Genomic DNA, 16,667 nt, shown 5'->3' with positions numbered 1-16,667 from the left:
TGAGGTTCATGATCGAAAATGTTTGTTCATATATATATAGGTTGATCCAAAAATAACGAACATTTTTCTTGCACAATCTTTAAGTTGGTCAAATTTGCCTGAATTAAGGGCATTGTAAAACTTGGAGATTTCTTCACGACGATGCAATTCTCTTAAATCAGTGTCACACTGCAGATCAATAATATCAAGTTGTAGCTCTGTCGGTACACTATCAATATCTGTTGAAAATGGATCGCGTACTATTGCTAAACTTGTCTCAATCACCAAATCTTTGTGAAAAATCGTCATTCAGAGCTTAAATAATTTTACCATATTCTTCAAATTTATATTCTGGTATATTCAGCAACTTCAAAGTTAGAAAGTGGTCCACGTTATTATTCGATATTTGTCGAAGGAATAACATGAGATTTAATTGCAATCCATTCAAACTTTTAACCATATCATATGGGCATATATTTTTTTTCCTTGCAACGCGGAGTTAAAAGTATTTAAATGTGTCACGATGTTCAACGTAGAAAATAGTGGTTACATAGTGTGAGACGAGACGCAAGGAAAACGTAGGTACTGAGATAATACATTTACGAAACAACAAATTCTTCAAATTTTAATCTATTGTCAATATTTTTTAAAAAATATATAAAAAGGTTATTCGTAATCAGAAGTACAATTAATGATGGCGGGCCGCAAAAAAATACCCGGCGGGCCGCAGTTTGCCCCCCCTGCTTTAACGCATTACTACGAAATTAACTAGACAATAAGTTGGTACGAGGGTGGGTCAATAATTCCTTAGAAAAAAGCATTAAAACAGTTTTTATTTTTGTATTTTTTTTTTATTTCTCAACATAATCTCCTTGGAGCTCAATACACTTGGTTAGACGTTTCTCAATTTTTTTTAAACCGTCAGAAAAATAAGTTTTCGGAAGGTCCTCAAAATAAGCATTTGTCCGATCGATGACTTCTTCATTTGAAAAAAAACGTTGTCCACTTAGCCATTTTTTTAAGTTTGGGAAAAGGAAAAAGTCACTGGGGGCTAAATCTGGCGAATACGGTGGGTGGTCGACCAATTCGAACTTCAATTCTTCAATTTTAGCCATTGATCGTAAACATGTGTGAACACGGGCATTGTCCTGATGAAAGAGGATTTTTTTCCTGTTTAAATGAGGCCGTTTTTCTTCAATTTCGTTTTTTAGCTGGTCCAATAAAGATGCATAATAATCCCCTGTTATTGTTTTTCCTTTTTCCAAATAGTCAACGAAAATAATTTCACGTGCATCCCAAAATACAGTAGCCATAACCTTACCAGCTGATTTTACGGTTTTCGCCTTCTTTGGACATGGTTTGTCTTCGCAATCCACTGCTTTGACTGTTCTTTCGTCTCGGGAGTATAGTGGTGTATCCATGTTTCATCTACAGTCACAAAGCGACGAAAAAATTCATCCGGATTGCGTTGCATGAGCGACAACAGGGCTTTAGAGGCCACCACCCAATTGCGTTTATTGTCGACTGTGAGCAAACGCGGCACCCATCTTGCAGAAATATTTTTCATGCCCAATTTGTCATGTAAAATAGAAATGACGCTACCTTTTGAGATCCCTGTAACCTCAATTATCTCACTCAACTTTAATCTTCGGTCACTTAACACCATATCGTGGATTTTATTGATCATTTCTGGTGTAGTCACCTCTACAGGACGTCCTGAGCGTGGTTCATCCTTTGTTGATGTACGACCACGTTTAAATTCATTTAACCAGTTATAAATAGTTGCAAGTGAAGGAGCAGATATGCCGTGAACTAAATCCAACTCATTTTTTATTTCCTTTGCTGTTAACCCTTTTATATTAAAATGTTTAATAACAGCTCTAAACTCAATTTTCTCCATTTTCCATTTTTCCATTTTCCACAAGCAATTTTTTTTTTAAATGTACGAGAAACACACAACAACCCGACCAATCTGATTGAAACTTCGCAGCATACTGAATCGGTAGTGCCGCTGCATGAAAACAAACCGCTTACAGTACTAGTCGCGCCACCTGTCGGCTTTTCTAAGGACTTATTGACCCACCCTCGTAAGTTAGAAACACGTTTCACAGATTGACGTGATTCTCTTGTATTTTTATTAGTGGTTTGGAAGGGAGCTTCAAATGATAGGTGATTGATACAGTATTTTTGTAGGTTGTTAATGTTATGATGGTATATAATACATTACACACGAGCTCACGTGACATAATGACAATGTGTTTCTAGCATACTAGTCCTGCAATCGACGCGCCTTTCGAAATTCGTTAATATTAGCGACAGGGTTTACCAGATCGAATCAAGTATCGATACTAATCATTTACCTGGATTCCCAGCCCTATTCATTATTATGAAAGTTACCATACTCGGCTCATACCATCTGCTGAGCTCAACCAATATCATCAATTAGTAAATTAGTTGGATTGACTGGATATTTCAATTGAAAAAATTCTCATTAATTTCAGTAACATGTGTCCTTAATGATAAATAGTCGAAAATTACCATTAGCTTAATCGATTTTACAAAAGTTTCAAAATGATTAAAAATTGCTTTTTCGAATCGAAAAATATATTTAAAAAATATTAAGGTAGGTACATATTTCATTTACATACGACACGAGTTATCTTCGTATTGAAGGTCGAAAAGCATCCTAAACAATAAATAGTACCTAATATTTTGCTGTAGTTGTAATGTTAGCGTGCAAAAAGACATTTTGACAAACAACAAAAGGCATAGTACATGGTAGGTACACGTTGATGCTCTTATTGATAACTCTTATCTTCAATTTTCATTCTTTCGTTCTTTGATGCTACAAAATATCTCTTATAAGCTCTCTAAACCAGAGTTTCGAAAAGGAACCGATGGTTCGGTACATGTTCAAACACGCGCTTTAATATGATCTTACTCCCCACTTCAGTTATCGTTTAGTTGTCGTGACTCATCTTGACATAATTCTCATAATGTATAATATATTACACGTATGGCATAACCATTGGTATCGGAGCATGGCACCGGGCTATCAGTAGGTACTAAAAAATGTTCTAAACTATGGTAGAAAATATTGTTTTAATACAAATAAAAACATTTAAAAATTAATCACTCGGAGCTGTACCGAAAACCGGAAAAACCGCTATTTTTTCGGAACGAAAACCGAAACCGAACCGATAAATATTGTTTTTATTTTAACCGGAACGAAAACCGAAACGAAAAATAAATAACGGTTTGAAGCCCTGGTCTAAACACCATCGCTTGGTACCTACTTCGATGAATATTCTAACGCAATATCTAATCAGTTATCAAGATAAGATTTCAAAATGTTTCATTGTTTAAACGTAAACCTCATTAAACATTTATTTACTTAATTACTAAAATGTTCTCATTTGTACTTTTTTACTTTTTAAGCTTTCGTAATTCTCGTGGAACCCCCGGTTGGGAATCAATGCGTATGGTGTACAGATAACAGAGTAGTAAAATCAATATCGTGCATAATAATAATATTATGTGTTGAGGCAGTATACCTATAAGTATACATATTACGACTGTAAACTTCAAATGGATCGTGCTCAACATGTTTTACTCTGCAATTTTATTGTCTGAATAAATAATGCTAGCTCCTGCACGGCTAAATAATATTACTCTCAAATCGCGTCAAATAATATGTAGGTATACAAAATTAATCTAAATCTTTTTAGGGAAATCCTAAAGTACTGGTAAATAATCTAAAAAAACATTTTTTTCTAAATAGGTATATAATATTATTAATTTATTAAATGAGTCACCATTTACACCGTTGCATTCCATTTTACAAAATGAAAATATAAATTATATTAAATACCAATAGATGTATTTTTAAGTTGATGGTTATGTCGGTTGTAATACCATTATCAAGTCCTGTGTTGATTAGTTAAATATCCTGGAGAATTTAATATAATTTATATTATCATTTTGTTATATATTTAATATTATACTGTATCAACGGATAATAATATTATAGGACAATCGAAATATTCATTCGGTGGACATACTTCGACAATAATTGGCAGAGAACTGTAAAGTATTAACTTTTAATCAGCAATGCGCGATAATAGGGAGCCATTTACATCATTGTAGACGCGACGACCCAGGTTTTGAGTCTTGAGCAAACAAATAATATCTCCATTGTGCATTATCCTTGTGGACTGTCTTCCAATTCTAAATGCTGAGTACGGCCATATCCTTATTAATTTAATTTATCTAGGATTGGGTCTCTCGTCGCTGTGTTTTCCATTTGGTTTTTTGATAATGTAGAGTTTTTCACCTGTGACTTACTCGCCAGTCGCCATACTCATATTATACATGTCCAATATCCTATTAATCAAAATTAGAAGAGTATGGAAGTAAAATCTAATTTACGTAATTTAGAATCGTCGATGATTCATTAAATCACCTATACACACTTATTATGTTAGTGATGGCTGATGATGGATAAGAAAAACATAGCAGTTATAACAAAAACAACATCACGTACATGACGGAAAGAAGGTTTCAATGATCTACGTCCAGACTTTCAATTGGTTTTATATGGGTGTAAGAAAGTCTCAAGGGTAAAATTACGGCATGGCCCCCATAAGAGGGGGGCTGACAGGGCTCTAGCCTAGGGGCCCGGCGTGGCGGGTCGACCACATAATTGGGATAACCACACATCTTAAACATGCCCTAAAAAGTCGCGCTATTTTACTTTGGGGTTATTACCATTTAAAATATAAGTATGATTGTGCGTTGCAATTTTTAGTTATTGTGCGTTGATACTCAACAACTCCATAATTAGATGTGTTAAAAATCGCTAGAAATACACTGAATTTTTATTGACTTCGAACACCATTTAGAAAACGCCACTGTAGACCGTCAGACTGCATTTAACCTTCGTGATAGGTAGGGGGGCCCGCTTCAGGATGTGGGGGGCCATGGATTACGGGGGCAGGTCTCTGAAATACATTAAAATTCTGCGTACTTGCACAGCATGTTGTATTTTCGAGAATCCTTGAGGTTCTACAAATAGTTGATATTTAAATATTGTTGTAGTTTATCAGCGGTTCATAAAAATAATTATCCTTTCACATGCTTAGATTTATTCCGATATAGTTAGGTTGCTTTGGATTATAAAATGGATCACCAAGCATTATGTCATTAATTACTCATTATACTATATTATTTCATGACACCACGGTGTGTAGTATTTATTGAATAATAGTGTAGATTGATGGACACTAGGGTTTTCAATCCCGTGATCCCGAACGTTATTGCTCGATTCCCCGGGATTGAAAATCCTTGATTTCTTTGACGGAACCTGTTAAAAATAGCATATTTACACGAACAAAAAAAAATCATCTTTAATTTATGAAATTAGAAATTCAATAATATTGCCGTTTAAATCATAATAATTTAATATGTTTGTATGTAAAAATATCGTTAACTTTATTATACTACTTAAGAACTGTTAATCATTAATATTGTTTTTGTGTGTAAAATTTCCAGACATTACTTATTAGAGTAATTAATAGAAAGAGGTTTTCGAAAAAGTTTTTAAATTTCCCAAAAAAAAACATTGAATGAAGCTAAGTAGGTACTTACATTTTCCTCAGGTTTATAGGATCGGTATTATTTTTATATAACTATAAAACTTATTTACACTTAATGCACACCTACGAATGCCTACTTTATGTTTGAAATGTAAATGTTAAATTTTGTTTTCACCACAGAACAGATAATAAATAGAATACCGATAGGCTATATTCAATACGCCGCATCTTGATGCAGGGTTTTGGATGTGTGAGTGTCCTATGAAAATGATGCACGCATTATGCACGTGTGTGTAATACACCAACATTAAATGCGCGTAAATGCATAAACCGAGAGCAGTTTTCAGTATTAGACGTAAAACGTATTCTTGACACGTGTGTAAGTTTAACCCGGATTCTTCCTTACTCGAGTCGGTTACCTGCTACCGCCTCACCCGTTATGTATTTCGGTTCCCATTATTTCTGAGTTCCCCGGTTTTGAAAATTCAGCCCGGGATTGCAATCACCGGTGGCACGTCCGTATCGTAAACCAGTGAATGTTTTAAATAAACATTGCTGAGTAGAAAATATAATAATGAATCGCGACGGCTTCGCGGAGTATCCGGTCGGCCACTTACTTATCTTATGTATATTATGACCAGAGCATTTACTATTGGCGTTGTGTAACCTAAATGACAGTAACGGTGCATAACCGCAAATGTTTTCACAAAGCATTGCTAGATCTAGATACCAATATAATCGCTATATTGTAGAAACTATGATCCGATTACTTCATTGATTGTACACTGGCGAGCAGATGTATGAGACTGAGAAATATATTTGCGATGAAATTTGACGTTATAATGAAACCAAACGTTGTACCATATCAGTCGTAGCGGTTCTAATTATGCACAAAACTGTTTTATTCGGCACTCTTGTTTCAATAAATTATAATATGTATTTCTCCACCGTTGATCCTTTTAATAATTCAGCTGTTTCATTTAATTTTTTTTTATGTTACTTTTTTGTATATAATTTAACTGTTCATTATTCTTCCTCATTTTTCTCATGTAATTTTCTTATGTAATTTCTTTATGTTATTCTTACTCTCTATCTTGTTAGGCTTAACTATATTATATTGTATACATGGAAACTTTGCTGGTTGCAATAACTTTTCATTATTATATTTAAAATTTTTGTAATCAATAAGTAACTGTTTGTTTCCTTAATAAATAATAATAAAAAAAAATGAACGTCCGCGAAGAAAACAAATGATACCTACCTACGTAGGTACATATTGTTTGATAAGTAGATTTTGGAACTCCACTAATATTGATAGATGGTGGTGGATTGGCGCGGTAAAGTAAAGGTTGTCTTCTGTAATACATTACGAATTTAATCTCATATATCATTGTTTTAACCTTAACGGTGTGGAAATATGTACACATGAAGGAACTGGAGAGAAAAGTTTCAACAGTTTAGAGATGTGGTGCTCCGAATTGCTTGGGCGTCCAAATGCATGGACAACACTATCCTGAAGATGATGGGCATTCAAACGTCATGCATAATATACATATATACTCGGTTTTTTTTGACATATTGCCGCCAGGATTTTATTTACAGGTAGAGTCGAAGGATAAAGAGGAATTGGAAGGATCTTGGCTCACTAGAGTCACAATTATCTCAAATGGTATGAGAGCTGTTATGTAGCGCTCGGCGGAGGTCGCGACTTCTTGTAAAAAAACCTCGTTTCTGATAAAATACATACTTAGTTTGCACATTTATTATTACTACTTTTAGAAAATATTGGTAGACATTGGATAGTTGAATCGGTTTTATTTGTACCTTTATTATTAATATTTCTGTTTGGTACCAACATGCTCATTAACTAGTCAATGAAAAATGGTTTATGAATAATTCAAAATACAATTATTACATACATTGTCTATATTAAATAATACTAATTATTATTCATTGCGCTAACGCAGAAGCCACCTTATATGTAATTATAACAATATTATTCATTATAGAAAACCATAAATAATGTTTCTTGGCTTTCAAGGTTAATCTTTACATTAACAAAATAAATTTAATTATCCCCAACATGTTATTCTTACCGAATAGTCGAAATAAACACTGAGCCGTATCCAGTACACATTTGATAATACTTAATATAATTACATACATTCTCAATAAAATCATTTACAAGTTGCATTATCGTACGGTTTCGTTGATAGGTAGTACTTATTGATCAGTGACGTCCCTAGATAAAATGCCGCCCCTAGCCAGTGCCAAAATGCCACTTCATTTTTTTTATACAGTATTTTTATCATCCTAATTATTCGCAAATCTGCTCGTGTCATTTTTGGTCACCAAGCGCTTCGATCGATGGAATGGAAAACCGGTGACCTGATTTTTTTAATGGAAAGACATTTTCGTTATTACTAAGTTTAGGTAGCTATTTCTATATATTATTCCGAATGATTCTCCTCGATTTGCCGCCCTTCGAGAAACTGCCGCCCCCAAGCGACGCTCAATCTGCCTACCCCCACGGGACGTCACTGATATTGATATTGTATATAATAGTATGTAAAGTAATCTTAATCGATCAGTGTATCAGACGATACCAAACGTGTGTTTTTTCACATTACGCGCAGACCGAATGAGCATTAAAATATCATAATATGGAGATTTGTGATATCTAAGTAACATGCGATTATTCGCCATATCGTAAAGTCATTTTTATTAGTCAGGGAACACACTTAAAATAATTGTAAAATAAAATTCTACCTGTGAAATAGCTCTGCAGGCGACTTTTTAAACTAATAGAGCGAATTTGTGGTGTTTTTATCTCTCTTAAGTGGTCGAACCACCACGCCGGGCCCCTCTTAAGCTCGGTTTCCCAGGTTGGAGCCCTGTCAGCCCCCATTCTCATTGCAAACAACCTTACACGAATTGGAGATTAGATATTTTTGTACATACTCGATTATGCCGACTGCATTCTTAAAACCGCAGAGACTCTACGATTATATTATGCTTATTTTCGATTCGCGAAACTGTTACATCATCGCCATATTTGCATTTGAATTGTCCGCTGCGCCTGTCAAGTGTTTGATTTGACATGCGCTCTGCACTCGCCTCTCTGATGAACAAGGTTGTGTTAAGTTAGCGCATTCTGCAATCGCCCTTCGGATTGTCCGTCCATTCGCTCGCCGTACCGATCGGCCGGTTGATATTTTGGACACTCTGTGTTTAAAAGCATGCACATCTAGGGAGTGCAATACCGAATGAAACAGTATTAACAGCATTCGTTAAATATCCGGCTGCAGAAAAAACCTTCACAGATTCAACGTTTGTTGGACCGCAATATTAATTAAATATCTAAAAATCGTGCAACAACTTCTAAAATATACGATTAATTGATCTACACTTGTGTTTCACAAATCAACACATTCTATACACATGCCACAAATGATAACAAAAGCCACCATCAATAATTGTATTATCGTTAACAATCGTTGTTAAACTTGGATGTTGCGTTTGATTTTTGCTATCTTAACACCGAAATTGCGGTATTTAGGCATCGTTTGAATACCGGGATCTTGGTTTGTGCTATACTGTTATTTCATCACTAAGCATTACCACATTAGTTCAAAACCTCTATAAATAAAACATTAATAATCCTTATGGACTAACTGTATTTTATCAAAAATTAGCGACCAACACTGAAGTGCACTGAGAACAACTCTGTCTTCCAAGGTTCTCACGCGTTGTTCAAACGCAGTATTGGATACCATATTTGTAATGTATACTGTATCAATAAATCCGTGTTCATCCTGAAGGAACCCTTCCTTACCATTTCACCGCCTCTCTCGCGCGATTTCCCCTCCTTATTCGTCCGGAGTAAGAGGGCGGTTTGTTAGTATGTGCCTGCTATAAATACTATACTGCTACAAGGCCTGAAAAAAACAAACTATGATTGCGAGTGAGAATGCATTCGGCAGGCTTATATCTCCACAATATGCGTTAGAGTAAGATAGAATTTCTACGGCTGAATTAAATATATTTATACACGTCGCCGGTAAATATTGATGTGAACGAATACAATCATTTAAAAACTGCGAGCACGTGTTCCTGAAATTTATTGTTTCTGTGTTAAATATAAAGTAAGTGGTAATTATTTTTAGTTAATTTAGTAGAAAATATGGCTAACTATGTTGTGTTTAAATTTGGTAGCCGTACTGAGAAGCAACATGATGGTATAAGGTATAACTTTACATAGTTAAGTTAATAATAATAAAATTGAGGTTCTACTGTGCGTTATACCTAAGAAACATGGCTTCATTTTGCCAAATAATACCCACTCTATATATTACTACTTTGAGGTTCGCCATCACTTGCTAGTGGGGATTTTAATCTTTGCATGTTGTGATTAGTTTTTCTTTGCACTTTTGATGCTGCATCGTGTTGTAATTTTGAATATGTCAGTCTGTCACACTTCAATAACTAAACTTTGGCACCGTATCGTCTAAAACTGAAGACGAAATAGCACCAAGGCCGGAGTAAAGTTATTCCATTAGCCGTGGCGTATTGTCGTGTCGGATTACGTTTTCAAAGAGAAGTTTTTCCAGGGAAGCGCAAACAATTTTCGTAATTGTCTTTCCGGTAAAATTTTCCCTCGTCAAATATCACAGATTACTCCTCCAAACCAAATTAAATAAACGCTAATAGCATGAACAGATTATCTACGAACTGACACCATCGTAATAAGATTTAGTTAATAATAAGATGTTGAAAAAAACCTTCTCCTGTAGAGATGGATAGAAGAGACTTCGTATTGCCAGTTCATTTGCAGAGAACTTCACACTTTACCTTAGTATGTGTTAAACCTTAGTATGAAATTTATTTACCAATTTTCAGGGCGTGTAAAAAGACAATCCATCACGATGAGTAGAGAAGCAGTTAATAATGTTAAAGTTCGGCATTATTATTTAATCGGAAATTTCTGTAAAACTATTTAAAACTGCAGTCGAGTAAGTTATCACAATCAACATAAAAAATGACAGCCATTGCGTGTGTCGGAAAATCGGAATACCAACTAAGCGATGTTAATATTTCTAAAGTTTACCAACTTAACCTTGCTTCAAGCGTTTGCTAAATAATTTCAACTGTCACAACAAAAATAACATATGGGGTTCATTCTATGTATTGTCAAATTATTTGGTTAATATTAAACTATTATTTGAAAACATTGTATTTCGTGTATCAATTCATTCAATGCTTATCAAATCTAGCTTATTTGCTATTAAAATGGTGTTAAAATATGTGAATTAGTTGCAATGTTGATAACATCCTTTAGCCAATATTGATATATTATTCAAACAATAATTTATGTAGATGGCTTTCTACTATGTAGAGTTAGATTTAGATCATTGCATTTTGCTATTTGCATGTCTTATTATCCAATATTATGTTTGCCCAAGCAATCTTCTGTTTGCAGTCCTTGGTATGCCGGGAGAATTTATTGTGAAAATATTGTAGGTAGAAAATGATAGTTTATGTTAGATTTTGCGACTAGTATCCTCGTATTATATGTAAATATTTTCCATATAATATGTGTAGAATGGAACTCACCTGTTCATAACCGTTTTTAAAAATAGACTGGGACCATTAAAATTAATTGAGTTCTTTATGCGAAGTTAAGGGCCTAATTAAAGTGAACCAATTTTGCACCTGGTGCAATACTGTTGTTTATAATCTATTATATACGTAACGTATTGACTGTTAACACGCACGGTGACTATCACTTGCCACCATTATTTCATGAGTCAGTCTCATGATTCAGATTTACTTAGATTGCAACCGGTGAAATGCAGGCACACCTTACTGATGCAAATAGATCCAAATCAGCTTGCTTTATTAAAGTTCTTCCTTGTTCAAGCGCGGATACACTCAATCCAAAGAGTATGTTGTGGGGAACTGTTGTGTAAATCTATGATTTCTGTGCAGTGGTCTTGACGTGGATATAAACTCTATTGTGACTTGATGGTGTTCGACTAAAATTATTATATTATTCATCTTTATAATTAAAACCCTTTTGCTATCGAGGTAGTTAATGAATGGTGTTGCACTGTGTATTAATAATTGCATTGGCAGTTGAAAACCATTGTAGTTCGTGTCTGTATGTCACGCACATAATAATTAATATTATATTTATTCGATAGATAAATAATATATAATAATATGAAAGTTTAAATATATTCTTTTCCAAGATAAAATTAATGATAAACTGCTTTGCTGAACAAAAGCAACTGCATCTATCTCGGAAAACAAATATTATTGACGGTATGTATGACGAAATTACTCGCAGATCTAAAATGGCGTGGTGCGCATTTGGGCGTCTGAATAGTATCTTCAAAGGTGCCCTCCCGTTGTATTGTATCTAAGTGTAAAGAGTTTAACCAATGTGTGCTACCAGTACTCATGCATGCATGTGAAACGTGGACCCTTGATGTAAAAGAAATTCATAAATTGCGAGTAGCGCAACGTGCCATGGAAAGGCGCGTGTTGGGCATAACGCGGAAAGACTACAAAATAAATCAATGCATAAGGAAGCAGAGAGTACGCGATATGATGGTGGTCACTAAGCAGATAAAATGGCAATGGGTGGACATGTCCCTCGGCGAGTCCACAACCGCTGGACAAATGCTGTCATATAATATCCCTCGTGTCAAGTTTATCAGGCACCATTATCCATTAGCGAGGGGTGCAACATTAGTAAATGCGCTCCCTAAAGACATAGATATTTTCAATGATGTACTTTTTGAAACTGTATTTTTCTGTATAAAACTGTATGTTTATCGTTCTTAAAAATTATAATGTAAATCTCATGTTATGTACGTCTTGAATTTAGATTTGTTATGTCCACAATGTTTTGTATTCTTAAATAAATAAATAAATATAAAGTGCTATACGCACTGAAACTCATTTGATATACGAATTTATAAAGTTCGCTGGATGTACATAGCAGCGAAGAACTAGAGACTGAAAATAGCGAAAGGAGCTGGGGAGGCCTTCATCCAGCCGTAGATCGACCCAGTTGATGATAATAATGCTGATGATATATATGTTTTTGAGGTTTTTTTGTCGCATCGAGCCTTCAGTGGCTACAGAATGTGACCCCAGGTGTTAGAAAGGCAACGAAATTTTCATTAGTTTGTAAGGTCTTATTGTAATTGCATTTAAGTGGGCATAGCATCAAAATAAGTGTTTCATTTTATATTATTTCGTTGCAGTTGATTTTTCTTCGAGACCCTCAGATCTAAATTCGATTTTCATGTGTCGTTCGGTTTTCTTAGAGTTAAATAGTCAGAGTTATTGTTGTTAGTATAATTAATATTCTTCTGGATTTGAGCCCCGTTATGCATAGTTCATAAGCACTTCTCTTTGGCTGTCTTTTCAGTTCAAGCTGTAGTTTGATAACGGATAAAGGAAAGGGCAATTCCAGAAAGCGTGCACACTTAGTGACAGGGTAAAAAATAATAGATTAGCTAGTCGTTAGCTTAGAGATCCCCAACTGTTGGATGAACTGTGAAATGTTTTCTAAAATTCTTACCTGAACAATGCATTTTCGGTTTGTTAAGGATCAAAAAATTATAACAATTTAACTAAACGATGTACTCATATATAATTTGTTTAAAAACAACTGTTTTTTTTCTATAATATCTATCACGAGAATATCTAACCAATATAAAGTCTTCATCGAGTTATAAACAATTTGCGTTTGATTATTCAATATTATTAATTTCATATATTATGGTACGAGGGTAGGTCAATAATTTCTTAGAAAAAAGCATTAAAACAGTTTTTATTTTTGTATTTTTTTTTTATTTCTCAACATAATCTCCTTGGAGCTCAATACATTTGGTTAGACGTTTCTCATTTTTTTTTAAGCCGTCAGAAAAATAAGTTTTCGGAAGGTCCTCAAAATAAGCATTTGTCCGATCGATGACTTCTTCATTTGAAAAAAAACGTTGTCCACTTAGCCATTTTTTTAAGTTTGGGAAAAGGAAAAAGTCACTGGGGGCTAAATCTGGCGAATACGGTGGGTGGTCGACCAATTCGAACTTCAATTCTTCAATTTTAGCCATTGATCGTAAACATGTGTGAACACGGGCATTGTCCTGATGAAAGAGGATTTTTTTCCTGTTTAAATGAGGCCATTTTTCTTCAATTTTGTTTTTTAGCTGGTCCAATAAAGATGCATAATAATCCCCTGTTATTGTTTTTCCTTTTTCCAAATAGTAAACGAAAATAATTTCACGTGCATCCCAAAATACAGTAGCCATAACCTTACCAGCTGATTTTACGGTTTTCGCCTTCTTTGGACATGGTTTGCCTTTGCAATCCACTGCTTTGACTGTTCTTTCGTCTCGGGAGTATAGTGGTGTATCCATGTTTCATCTACAGTCACAAAGCGACGAAAAAAATCATCCGGATTGCGTTGCATGAGCGACAACAGGGCTTTAGAGGCCACCGCCCTATTGCGTTTATTGTTGACTGTGAGCAAACGCGGCACCCATCTTGCAGAAATATTTTTCTTGCCCAATTTGTCATGTAAAATAGAAATGACGCTACCTTTTGAGATCCCTGTAACCTCAATTATCTCACTCAACTTTAATCTTCGGTCACTTAACACCATATCGTGGATTTTATTGATCATTTCTGGTGTAGTCACCTCTACAGGACGTCCTGAGCGTGGTTCATCCTTTGTTGATGTACGACCACGTTTAAATTCATTTAACCAGTTATAAATAGTTGCAAGTGAAGGAGCAGATATGCCGTGAACTAAATCCAACTCATTTTTTATTTCCTTTGCTGTTAACCCTTTTATATTAAAATGTTTAATAACAGCTCTAAGCTCAATTTTCTCCATTTTCCATTTTTCCATTTTCCACAAGCAAATTTTTTTTTTAAATGTACGAGAAACACACAACAACCCGACCAATCTGATTGAAACTTCGCAGCATACTGAATCGGTAGTGCCGCTGCATGAAAACAAACCGCTTACAGTACTAGTTGCGCCACCTGTCGGCTTTTCTAAGGACTTATTGACCCACCCTCGTATCTACAATTATTATCTTTCCTTTGTATTTATTATGGATTGCTTAGGAGTTTCGAGGTTATTTGATATTTATTTTCCGATATTTCGACTGTCACTGTATTCTGCATCCTTCCTACCGCACACACACGGCGATAGCGCCCAAATATCGAAACATATTATATAGGTATTTACTTATTTATTATCCTCCGTCAGCATTCTTAATTATATGGCTACGTTTGACTACCTATGCTTACTTAATAATTAACGGTGATATAATAAATCCAGTCAGTTGTTTCGAACAGCTTGTTTGCGGTCTTGCGGAACTTTTCCAGCGCCACTCCTCAGCAATTGCGGAAAATGCTGCAGGGAAGCTTTTACAGCGGTCGCAAAAACAAAACCAGGGTTAGCGGGATAATACAAAACCTTAAAAAGGAAAACCTCATATACATAAGGGGGAACCTTTGTAGTAATACAGGGATATGGGATACTTATGTTTGAAAATGTTCAGTCTACTTAGGGACATAGAGCTTTCACTTTAAGCTTCAAGATTCAAGAAAAATTTTCTAACCTTATTGAAGTATTGGAACTGTATATGACTAAATATATTTTTTTTCTTTTTTTTTCAGGTTTACCGTTTATGTGAAGCGCCCGTAACAATTTGAAAGTTGAATCTCAATTGCTGCACTCAAGCTGTCGGCACCAAAATATTGTAAGTTTTTTTTATTAAACTACATCTACTACGTATTTTATATTATTGTTTCACACAACTGCGTTTACCTAAGAGTATTTTTCTATTAGTATGTTAGAGGGAAGTGTAGAGCTACTAGGGACATTTAGAGACACAGTATGAAGCATGCTATGTAATGATAATTAACATTTTAAGTATTTGATTAATAAATAGGTACGCCTACAAAATTAAAAAGAAAAATATGTTTTTTTAATTCAAACCTAAACAGTAAAAAAACTGTCGCAAAATGTGCTTTCATTTAACACTTAGTACCTACATGTTATTTGATAGTTTAGTTTTATACGAAATATAGTTTAGTATGGTCTCCCAGATGTAATAGGGAGATTTTTGAAAAATTCTTAGTTGTAATTTATAATGTATATTTTCATATAATTTAAAGACAACATCGATGTCTCTAGTAAAACTAAAATATCACTGCACTTCGTTATAGCCATTTTTGTAAGATATATATTATTTCACTTGATTCAAAAGTTTCTCACAATATTTATTATTAATGCCAAAAAAATGTTAATTCGAAGTCTGAAAAAAGTTAAAAGAAATGCTGAAATGGTCGAATGATTAATCACAGATATCGGAAAATGTATTATTATAACCTGTTTCTAAAATTCATAATTTGATTTTAATTACGTATCATAAAGTAAATACGCATTGTATATTCTATCGTTTTTGCCTTTGTCGTTTTTTTTCCGTAAAATGAAATTGATATTTACTATACGGAAAATTCTTCTTAAGTGGAAATTATTGCACTCGTGACATTTGTGTTTTCATTCATTGTTCATTCTCTAAAGGATATTCCAATTTAATTAAATAAATAAACTAGTTTGTTCGAGGTATTTATTTAAATATCCACAATGATTATTTGAGATATTTTTTTCACAATATATTCTGATCTAAATGGAAGTTGGAACTCGATAATGTGAGAAAGATTATTAGGTACACGAGGATTTGTTGTTATATTTCCAATGTCTATTTAGGCTTTAGGGTATGCAACAATATGGTTGATTTATTTGTCTTTTCGTATACGATAACGCATTTTTAATTATAAAATGTGTGAATAACGTAACGCCACCATGAAAATTAATTGAATGTCAACCCGAGAAACTCATTAATCACAGTGTTTCAGCTGGATATCGTAAATCATTTCAGCCTAAAGTACCATAAAAAATATCGACTTTCCCAAAATCTCATGCGAATACACCCGCATTCTCTCCACACCTGAATACACAAAATAGCGTTATCGAAATGCTCTAATCAATATATTCAG

General features: G+C 34.3%; 1 protein-coding gene across 7 annotated transcripts in view; it reads left to right on the top strand.

The window, feature by feature from the left end:
• The window catches only part of LOC147064644 (adenylate cyclase type 1-like), a 495,388-nt gene that overhangs the window by 148,715 nt on the left and 330,006 nt on the right, over positions 1 to 16,667 (top strand). For all 7 annotated transcript variants that reach the window (XM_085957482.1, XM_085957486.1, XM_085957485.1 and 4 more), the window contains one exon: positions 15,282 to 15,364. The gene's annotated coding sequence lies outside the window, so the exon portion shown is untranslated. The remainder of the gene's footprint in view (positions 1 to 15,281; positions 15,365 to 16,667) is intronic.

The sequence above is a fragment of the Rhyacophila brunnea genome, unplaced genomic scaffold (genome assembly GCF_057557595.1).
Source record: "Rhyacophila brunnea isolate RB1 unplaced genomic scaffold, BYU_Rbru_1.0 scaffold_7, whole genome shotgun sequence".
Lineage (NCBI taxonomy): Eukaryota > Metazoa > Arthropoda > Insecta > Trichoptera > Rhyacophilidae > Rhyacophila > Rhyacophila brunnea.
The sequence above is the reverse complement of the archived record's forward strand: the minus strand, read 5'-3'. Positions and strand labels throughout refer to the sequence as shown.